Source organism: Andrographis paniculata, unplaced genomic scaffold (genome assembly GCF_009805555.1).
Source record: "Andrographis paniculata isolate CXL003 unplaced genomic scaffold, ASM980555v1 Contig53END, whole genome shotgun sequence".
NCBI classification, from domain to species: Eukaryota; Viridiplantae; Streptophyta; class Magnoliopsida; order Lamiales; family Acanthaceae; genus Andrographis; species Andrographis paniculata.
In genome coordinates, this window is record NW_026137588.1 from 2,945,996 (window position 1) to 2,956,614 (window position 10,619).

The 10,619-nt window shown below is 34.0% G+C and overlaps 1 long non-coding RNA gene across 1 annotated transcript; it reads left to right on the forward strand.

The window, feature by feature from the left end:
- Positions 1–5,746: 5,746 nt before the first annotated feature.
- LOC127255109 (uncharacterized) lies at positions 5,747–7,751 on the forward strand. Its single transcript, XR_007839573.1, has 4 exons — positions 5,747–5,871; positions 6,192–6,215; positions 6,486–6,576; positions 7,451–7,751. It is a non-coding gene; the product is annotated as an uncharacterized LOC127255109 (long non-coding RNA).
- The last annotated feature ends 2,868 nt before the right edge of the window (positions 7,752–10,619 follow it).

Below are 10,619 nucleotides of genomic sequence, written 5' to 3' on the forward strand. Positions count from 1 at the left end.
GCCAAAAAAATATAAAAGAGGTCTCAAATCTTTCATGTGAAATGAATTATTCAGAGATACCTTCAAGTCTTGAATTTTGTCAATGTCAAAACTAGTAATCAACATATCATCAACATAAACAAGTAAGAGAATTATCATATGTGTAGTATGATATTTAAAGAAGAAATGATTATAATAGCTTTGCGCAAAATCCAAATTGTGCAACGTTGTTTATAACTTTGCAAACCATGTACGAGGGGTCTGTTTAAGACCATACAATGAGTTTTTTAAGTGACATACCTCATGCGCAGCAATTGTGAAACCAGGTGGAGAACGCATACAAATATTCTCAATTAAATCCCCATGAAAGAATGCATTTTTCACATCCATTTGATGCATAGACCAGTTATGAGAAGATACGAGAGCCAACCAATAATAGTCATTTTAGAAACCAGAGTGAATGTTTCCTCATAATCAACCTCATATTCTTGGCGATTCCCAAGAGCAACCGGACTTTAATTTGACTAAAATGACCTATGTGCAACCAATGAGAGTGACATTAGAAGGGCACGTGACGATGTCCCAAGTTTGATTGTTGTGTAAGGAATTATTTTTTCCCGAATAGCATCTTTCCAACATTGATGTTGGATTGCTTCTGAATAAGATCTTATCTTTATAGAAGAAAGTCATTTCAGCGCGCTTATGTCCTCACTCACGCACACCCTAGGAGACTTCCTTGGGGGTCACCCATCCTTAAATTACTTTAGGGTAAGCACACTTAACTCCAGAGTTCTTTTAGTAGAGCTCCCGAAAAGAAATACACACATAATTGACATGAGTAGACTATTCAATCAATTTAATATCTAATCAACTTCAAATAACTTAATACCAGCTCATCCACACCCGGGAATTGGCTAAGCAACATGCCAACTCCAGGGGTATCACAAGTTGTTCAGAGGGGAAATCTTCAAAGGAAGGAAGAAGAGAATGAGTAGAATATCTTGACTGGACAACACGTGAAGGGAAAAAAACATTGATCTTCAAAGAACACAACATTACGGGAAAGACGAATCCCTTGAGATGTGAGATCAAAACAGAGGTAAACTTTTTGATGTGGAGCATAGCCAAGGAAAGTACGTTTGACAGACTGTGGAAAGAGCTTATTGCGTTCTTGGGAAAGAAGCATAACAAAACAAACACATCCAAATCGATGAAGATGATGGTATGTCGGTTGCTTCTGATAGAGTATCGAATACAGTATGGAAAATTTTCAAGTGTAGGGGTAGGAATACAAGACTTAATTAGTGAGGATTAAACCACATCAAGATGGTGCCGATGTTTATGTTCGAAAACCCCATTTTGCTGAGGTGTATAAGGACAATTTCTCAGAAAAATAATTCCATTTTCTTGAAGAAAATCTTGAAAGTGTTGTGACATATATTCTCCACCCGTGTCAGAGATCTTAATATTTTTGAAGAATTAGCTTTTAATCATGGCCAAAAGAGTTTTGAAAGATTCAAAAACTTCAGATTTGCGTCTTAACAAATAAGCCCATGTGAAGCGGATGTAATCATCAATAAAGGTCACAAAATAATTATATTGAGCATGAGAAATACTCGATGAAATTCTCCAAACGTCACTATGGAATACAAGACTTAATTAGTGAGGATCGAACCACATCAAGATGGTGCCGATGTTTACGTTTGGAAACCCTATTTTGCTGAGGTGTATAAGGACAATTTCTCAGAAAAATAATTCCATTTTCTTGAAGAAAATCTTGAAAGCGTTGTGACATATATTCCCTACCTGAGTCAGAGATCTTAATATTTTTGAAGAATTGGCTTTTAATCATGGCCAAAAAAGTTTTGAAAGATTCAAAAACTTCAGATTTGCGTCTTAAGAAATAAGCCCATATGAAGTGGATGTAATCATTAATAAAGGTCACAAAATACTTATACTGAGCATGAGAAATAATCGATGAAATTCTCTAAACGTCACTATGAACTAAATCAAAATATTGAGAGACACGCGTATTACTAGAGGAAAAAGGAAGTCTTACTTTTAGCTAATTTTCAAGTAGAACAAGCAAAAGAAGAAGTATCCTCAGATAACAATTTATGTCATTTCATGTCATATTTCAACATAAAGGACAATGTCCTATTATTTGGATGTCCTGAAATCATATGTCAATACTTGTTGACATGTTGAATATGACAAAAAAGAAAAGAAAACACATTTCTAGGCTCGGGTGATTTTTTGAAATTGAATGAAAAAAGTCTGCCTTGTTTAAGTCCCCCAGCTACTGTCCTCCCCAACTACAGCTCTTGCACGTCACAACCACAAGAAGAAAAAGTAATCTTGTGATTGTCGTTTACTAATTGTCTAATTGAAATCAAGTTAGTAGATACATGGAGAGCAACAAAAATATTCTTTATAGATGGGGAGGAATAAATATCATCTGTCGCAATGATTGGAATATGATTCCTGCTCGCAGTCTCAATTTTGAGTTAACTATCATATTTTTTTACATTATGTAAATGATCAAATAATGATGTCATGTGATTTGAATAAGCTGAATCAAAAAACCAAATCTTAGATTTATTTTTACCAGTAATTCCAAGAGCTAAAATGGCCGAAATAATCATCTGCTGAACATTCTTTTGTGTAAGAGAAGATGCAGGCTGCTTTGAAGCTTTTTCAATCACGATATTGCTGTTGGAAGTTGTGGCATGAAAAGCACTCGAATTCCGAATTTGTGGGCACTTCCGACATTAAAAAATAATGTCCCTTCACTTTGCAATAATTGTAAATTTTTTTAGAACATTGAATCGCAATATGCCCAAACTCTTTACAACTGTAACATTGAATACCAACCATATTTTGATATCATGATTTACCTTGCGTTGCATATGCTAATTAAGGACATTAGTAGATTCCTCTTTTTTCCAGCATAGTTGTATCAGAAACCGCTCTTCTTCTCGAAGTAGTTCATTTAGACAATCATCCACAGATGGACAAGGTGTTCTAAGAGGAAAATTTGATCTTACAACTTGAATGGACAAGTTTGCTTGAGAAAATTTGGACATTTTGTATTTCAATTGAAAACGCCTCGCTGGTCTAATTTGGCTATAAACTTTCTTGACCACCAGAGATGGATGCATGGTCTACAACAACTAGCTTTTGACAGGAGCAGCCTCCATTGTTGAATCAACAGCCTTGATTGGATCAGTTGGTTGCGTTTTTGTTCCGTCAATGATTCTCCACAATTCTTTTGGTTTAACATAAATTTGGAACTAAAATTCCCAAGAAAAATAATTGTTCCCCGAAAATTTGACACAAAAAATGGATTCATATTTCATGTACTCAAGATCAAAGAAACAAAATGTTTCCCAAATAACCAAATGAACATGATACCAAGGAACAAAGACAAAAAACCTAGAGCTCTGATACCATATCAAACCAAGAATAAATTTAAGAAAATATGCCATTCATTGAACAAAATTATTCTAAATATATATGATAGGTACATTAACGAATATTCTATATTTTATAAAAAATCAATGCATTCTAGTTATCTAATCAAATTCTAAAATCATGCCAGAAATCAATCTTAAAATTTATCCTAAAATTAATGTACAATAATTTATTAGATATAATATTGACCGTTTCCTTTATAATGCTGATTGTGTCAAATCAGTATGGTGCTGATTTAAATGAATTAGTAAATACTTATAAAAAATAGTATGTGTTAATGTAATATATATCATATATTTTAATAGTAAATTATATAATTATTGAAAAATATAATTATGATTTTGCCATAAAATATCTTGACTCGATTAGCAAATATTTATAAAGAAATTAACACATATCAATATAATAAATAACAAAATTTTTAATAGCAAATTATATAATTAATGTAGAAAAATATGATTATGATTTCAGCATAATAGATTCTGATTTTAGCACCAAATTACAATAAACAAATTATATAGTACAACACAATGTATAATTCACACGGAAAATGTTAATACAATATATAGCATATCACATTATATAATTTCATGTAGTACAATATATTTTGATTCCAACACGAAATATAATTCACACAACATGTATTTCTATATAAAATAATATATGTTATTTTGTTTGTAATAATTTGCTAATTGTTTTGCGTTAATGTGTTAACTTGGTAACATGTTATATGACTTGTGATGATTTGTAACTAACAAATCAACTAACTTGGTCAAAATCAACATAGTGCTGATTTGGTCAAATCAGCATTCTAACCGACGCCAATATTGACACTAATTGAATATTGGTGTTTGCATAATTTCTAAATTTATTGTTTGTGATTATGAATTAAAATAAATATTTGAACTCGATATTTAATTTGAATAAATAGTTGATTCTTAAGTTTTTTTTTTTTTTTTTCATTCAACCGTGCAAGCAAATTTTGACTTGCTACTCCTAGGTAGTACTTAGTTGAATCAAGTTTTTTTATATTGTAATGCAATTAGAAAATTTAATTTTTATAGTCTTTGTTGATATTTTTAGCCCAACTCAATACCAAGCCCAACCCGCAATCCAAAACCCTTTATCCCGACCCAATTTTCTGACCCGACCCGACCCACACCTTATAACTCCCCATTCCCTTCCCTTCTCATAAGAGACAGTGTGTATATCGCGATTCAGTTTTCTCTCTGGTTTATCTTCATCGCCATTCTTCTCGTTAAGTTTGGGGTTTTTTCTTATTCGCCGAAATTGCAGTCGTTCTAGTTCGATTCATTTGGTAAGTTGTTCATCTAGGTGTATTTTGTGAGGTTTTTGGGGAAATCAGTCGATTAGAGTTTAGGAAATTTAATTTTTATAGTCTTTGTTGATATTTTTGGCCCAACCCAATCACTACAAAAAAAGTTGTAAGTTGGGACGGAATTTTGCAAGAGTTTGCATTCTGTTTTAACGTTTCGATGGAAATTGTAAAGGTAAATGCAGTCCGTTGCAATTAATCATTCTTGCAACATAACATTGTGACAAATTTAAGCGGTTGCAAGTTTGTGACATAATTCATTAGGGAATATATTCGGTCGCAATTTAGTGACAAAATTCACAAGAAAATATATTATGTCGCAATTTAGTGACAAAATTTGCAAAATAATGTATTGAGTCGCAATTTAGCGACGAAATTTAGGATTTTGTAAGAAAATATATTCCGTTGAAAAATATACAATTATATCAAAATTTCAAAATTTTATACGACGAATAATAAAATCCGTTGCAATATTGCAATTGATTATATAACTTATATACATTCCGTCGCAATTTAGTCATACATTTTGCAATGAATTGTACAAATGATATACATTCTGTCACAATTTAGTCGACAAATAAAAAAATTCGTTGCAATTTTACAATGGATTTTACAATTGATATATATTCCGTCGTAATAAAAAAAAAAAAAATTTCTTTTTGTATTATTATTATTATTATTATTTATTATTATATCCTAAAATTTTGTTAATATTATTATATTATTATTATTATATATATTTTTACATATTTACATATAATATAACCGTACATACCATTATTATTAAAACAACTAATAATAATAATAATAAAATAATAATAATAATAATAAAATAAAATAAACTTCCGATCAAAAATAAAATAATAATAAAATAAAATAAAATAAAAAATAATAATAATAATAATAATATTATTATCCGCCTTCCCCCTACCTAACTTCACCCTCGCCGATTCCGCATCGATTCCACTCCCAAGCCGCCGTCGTTCTACTGATTCAACCACCACCTGCATCGCCTTCGATTCCGCTCCCAAAAACCGCCTAAGCCGTCGTTCTACTAATTCAACCACCACCACCAGCATCGCGTTAGATTTCGCCTTCGATTTCACTCCCAAAAGCCACCTAATCCGTCGTTTTTTTTTTTTTTTTTTTTTTTTTCTCTCCATTGTTGTTGATCTCATTAATTTAATAAAGTTTTTATTTGTTCGTGTGTTATTTTTTGAGGATTTGGTTTAACTTGAACTTGAATCTAGGTTTTGCTTTTCACTGCTAGTTTGAAAGATTTTTCGGATTTCCTTTAAAATTTTCGATAGTATTGGTAATTAATTTAGGAGGTTTTAACTCTTGAGTTGGTTCTACCTGAAACTAACTAATGACTTTGACGTTGTTATTTTTCTTTTTGCAGTTGGCCAACGGAAGAAGATACCCTGTAAGTTCTGTTATGTATATCATGGCATTTCCAGTTTATCTCTTCACGACACGATAGTCAAGTGTCTTATTAACATTTTTTCTTTTTATTACTGTTGATTAATATATTTATTTATTTTACTTGATTGATATGTTGTCATATAAAGTAGTAAAAGATGACACAGAAGGTTCGAAATGAATAGATTTTTAAAATAAGCTAGAGCTTGATCTTGAAGAGTTCTTTCATATGTACAAATTTGACCTGATGATAGCATTGTGTTCTTGATTGTAGGTAGCAGTTATGCTGGTGGTCAGTGGGCTGCTGGTGATGAACCATTGTATTATATAGTGTCCCCAAATGATGTAGTTATTGCTAAACCTAGGTTGGTTCCTTCATTTCCCTTCTCTCCCATTAATATAGCCTTCTAGTTATGTTCTGTTGATGTTTTTGTGACAGACAAGTTAGATATAACTGTTCTTTTGTTGTCCAATATTTTAAACTTAAATATTTTCATACTAAGGAAAATCAATGTTTGTTGTCCATGTTTGTTGTATTTTTCCATTGACCACATCATTATTAGCTAAGGTCAAACTGAATAGTGGAGCATAGGATTGAGATTTTAAAATTTTGGATAAGAAACATGTGGATAAATGTTCAATTTAGCTTGCTGGTTTAGGCTGCATGTTTCTACAGCTAATGCAACTCAAGAGTATGAGAATGTTGTTAGGAAGAATGCCAAAGATTGTTGATTGTAGATTATTGAGAATGGTGGTTGTGCAAAATTTGGATGATACTCTAGAATTTATCTAGGCGTGGCTGCATCCTGTTGCTCTAGGAGTATGCGTTCAGTGACCTCTGGAAGTCTATTACAAGGGGATTGTTCTGGCTAACATTCCCACAAACAGGAATCTGCTTTCCGCAATTGGTTTTTCTTTTTTTCTTTTTAGTTTTTATATGACGTAGGAATTCGCGGTCACTACATTTTGAGTGCAGAGTGTAATTTGGGTAAACCTCCGGCCGAATCTGATAGCGTGCTTTCTTCAATTATTGTTTGTGTTGTTGGTGGTTGAGAACATTTATTACTAAAGACATCTTATTTCTCTGTCTATTTTCTTTTTTAAAAGAATTCAATGTTTTCTGAAATGTAGTATGTGTTTTTCTTTCTAAGACCTGACAATATATATATATGTCTTTCATAAATTCTGATCATGCTCTGTTCAAGGTTCTGAATTATATAGAAAAACTTTGGATGTTAGGGATGCAGAAGATCACATATCTTGGCTTCTTGAACGTGGATACCATGAGAAAGCCTTGGAAGCCGTTGAAGCTGGTCAAGGTCGGAGTGAGCTTCTTGATGAGGTAGGTGTTTTTTATTTGGTTTGACTGGGTTTCAAACTGTACATAAATCTGTTAACACTGGTGATTTTGGCTCCATGAGTATATGTTTTGTTAGTATATCCCCAACTTTCCTTTGTTTCATGTTCTCCTCATTGCCATAGACATTCATTTTTCATTTGTTGAGTGTGTATGTCACATCCTTTCCTCTACATTATATGCCTATAGATCTGTTGGCGACTTCTAAATTTGGTATCACCATGAGACTATATAATTGTTAATTTCAATATGTTCATGAAATCTACTCTGTTGTCAATCAATAGGATTCTATCTCAGAAATCTACTGGAAGATGGGGTGCTATCGTTTGTGTTTTCGGTTTTGTTTTTGTGTTATTCAATATACAATAGACTATTTTTTTTCCCTAAAAAACATTACAGCTAACCCCTATTTTCCATTAAAAAATCACATCCAACACATTTTCCATTTCGAACATTACATCAAAACCTAATGTTCATTTAAACCTTTCAGTTTCAAAACACACTAAACACAAACAAACACATCTTGTCTATACTTTTCCATTTAATCAGAACAAATGTCATGGTTAGTGAAGGACAAAACAGCTAGTTGGAACCAATAAGCAAATGTGATGCTAAAATTCTGTTGCTTCCAGTTCATCTTCGACTGTCTAGCTGCTCTCAGATATATATATATATATGAAAACCATGCTTTTCAATTTGCATTTATCTTGTTATGTAAACGTTGCAACATTTTAAAATGGCATAAACCTCCATTTCCCAATCAATAAATAAAAGACTCAAAACAAGATCAAATCTGGACGAATACATATATATATATATATATCTTGGTGAGAAAACTGTCAAAGATCAAAACAAGATCAAATGCGCAAACAAAACCATACGATAAGCGTTTAGCAGATCCAAGAAATGAAACCAAGAATTCAATCCTAATCATCATCAAAACTGAGATGCAAATTTCCAAATTCAATCAAGTGTCTACGCTTGGATAAAACCTAATTTGATCTATATTCCCCAACCTCAAACATCATCCTACCTAAATCTCAACCACTGAAACCAAACAAAATCTTCAGTGTTTCAACCAAGTCCTGAATCAGATCAATGATCGATCTATTTCCCCAAATCAATTCCAACACACAAACAAGATGGAAAAAAAAAAAACTAGTGATCGATCTATTTCCCCAAATCAATTCCAACACACAAACAAGATGGAAAAAAAAAATTAATGAAAACAACACAGATATGCAACAATACGAATTTAGGAACGAAACTTACACCGATGAAGAGGACATTTCGAAGAGTGGCGCCTCACAACTGAAGCTTGGCGGCGGACGTTGGTCGGAGATACGGGAGAAGAGCGGCAATTGACTGATGGACGACGGAAGTGCGGCCGCGGTGGTGTGGACTAAGTGGCAGAGGCTTCAGGTCGCGGGCGGCTAAACGGGAGGAGGAAGGTGAAGTGAAGTCGGTGACAGAGAAGCAGCAGAGTTGGAGTTGGGTGGGTTTAGGGATTAAATTAGGGGAATATTTGTTTTTTTTTTACAGAATACACACGTTGCACAACCAATTGCAAAATTACAACACATTACTTTATTCGTCGTATAAAATCTAAGTAATTTAGTATAAAAATATATTTTGCAACTGCATACATTTTCTTTTGCAAGATCGGTCACTCAATTATGTCAATTTGTATTGCAACTGTTATGAGAAAACGAGAAAGAAAGCAAATAAAGAACATAGAGGTTTTACGTGGTTCGGTGACGGTGTGTCAACCTACGTCCACGGGCAGGAACCGGAGAGATTTTATTATACTGATTCAGAGATTTACAATGTGTCATCCGACTAAGAACCATAGTTGTCTATTTATAAGCACCCCAAAACACCCTAAACCGTAAGCCTATTTGTTATCGATTAGGATAAGCCCAAAAGGAACCCTGCCAATTGAAACAGCCATTTCGCTTTGGTTTAGGGTCGGGTAGACCGCTAAATCCAAGTCACGTTTCAACAATCTCCACCTTGACTTGGAGTTTCTCCAACCGCCAAAGGTTCGTCAGTATCTCTCAATCGTCTCCTTCCTGCCAGATGCCCCGAGAGGGCTTTACCTCCTACGAATATTCACCAAGTTCAAGCAGTGCTCAAACTTCTCCGTCGGTAGCGCCTTTGTCAACATATCAGCTGGATTGTGCTCTGTAGCTATTTTCTGAATAGAAAACTTGTCTTCCTCCAGAACATCACGGATAAAATTCAACCTTACATCAATGTGTTTGGTTCTCTCATGATACACTGGATTTTTAGCCAAACTCAAAGCACTTTGACTATCACAGAATAACACCGGTTTCTCCACCTTCAGGCCCAAACTCTGCACCAGACCATGTAACCAGATACCCTCCTTAATACCTTCAGTCATTGACATGTATTCCGCCTCAGTCGTCGACAATGCAACCGTAGGTTGTAAAGTAGACTTCCAACTGACTGCACATCCAAACAAAGTGAAGATAAAACAAGTTAGTGATCTTCGTTTCACCAAGTCACCCCCGTAATCAGAGTCTGCATAGCCAACAAGACCATCACCATGGCCTTTATCATCATATACCAGACAAATATCAGACGCTCCTTTCAAATATCGCAAGATCCACTTTACAGCTCCCCAGTGAGCTTTACCCGGATTAGCCATAAACCTGCTCACCACACTAACCGCATAAGCGAGATCCGGTCTCGTACATACCATCGCATACATAAGACTTCCAACTGCACTTGAATATGGAACCGTCTTCATGTAACTAACCTCTTCATCTGTAGCCGGTATAGTGCTTCGATCAAGTTTAAAGTGTGCCGCCAAAGGGGTACTTACCGGTTTGGACTGCTCAACAGAGAATGCTTGCAAAACTTTCTCAATATACTTTTCTTGAGAAACCCATAACCGTCTTGCTTCTCTATCACGCCAGATCTCCATACCAAGTATTTTCTTTGCCGCACCCAAATCCTTCATCTCAAACTCACCCTTTAGTAGAGCCTTCAAGTCATTAATTACAGCCATATTTTTAGCTGCAATTA